We start from the raw sequence: 872 nt of genomic DNA, 5'->3' as shown, positions 1-872 counted from the left end.
CGAGGCGGACGTCGCCATCTTTCTCCCTCGTTAAACCGTTGACGAGGGTGTATAACTGTATACCGTCGTCTACGGTAGACACACCCTGGATCAGGGTCGACGCCTGGTGTCTTGCAGCCAGCATACGGCGTCGCCGTCGCCCCTGTACAGAGCATCTAGGTATCGGTGAGACCAGGGTGAACACGCACTCCGAGTCGTTCAGTGTCACCCTCACTTTCCACTCCTTTGGAGCTCCGATGTTATCAACAACATCCGACGAAGAACTGCTAATCCTGTAGTTTTCGTTCATTGGATAACGTGCCATTCCACGCGCATCTGAAGGGCCGTGCCTAAGATGTCTCGAACTCTGTCCGACCACGCCATCAATGGCATGCAGCGACTGCTTCGCAATGAGAGCAGTGCTAGGTGGTATTCGTGCCACTTCACGTGCATCACGAGGGCCTCGCCTTCGATGCCTCGGCCCTTGGCCGACCATGTCATGCATGACATGCAGCGACTGCTTCAATACTCAAGCCGCGCTCAGTGGTTTATGTGCCACTTCACGTGCATCACGAGGGCCACGCTCGGGACTCCTGTCCGATACACTGTTGGTATCTACCAACTCGGACATTCCAATGTCTAGCACGTTGATCGTCTCGATCCAGTGCTCTCGCCAATAGCGCTTTTGTCTCCTATCAGAGGTGGGTTCATGACTCGCCAAAGCCCCACCAGGAGACGTGCGCGTCCAAGGTCATTGACCTCCAATTAATATATGGCTCAGGGTGTTCAAACCATTCCATTCCTAAAATGAGGTTATACCTTGCATCCAAGTCTAAGACTAGACAGCGTTCCATTATATCAAAGTCAAGGAACTTGACTTCGAGGTCCACAGA

Source organism: Plasmopara halstedii (genome assembly GCF_900000015.1).
Source record: "Plasmopara halstedii genome assembly, contig: Scaffold_614, whole genome shotgun sequence".
Taxonomy (NCBI): Eukaryota; Oomycota; class Peronosporomycetes; order Peronosporales; family Peronosporaceae; genus Plasmopara; species Plasmopara halstedii.
The sequence above is the reverse complement of the archived record's forward strand: the minus strand, read 5'-3'. Positions refer to the sequence as shown.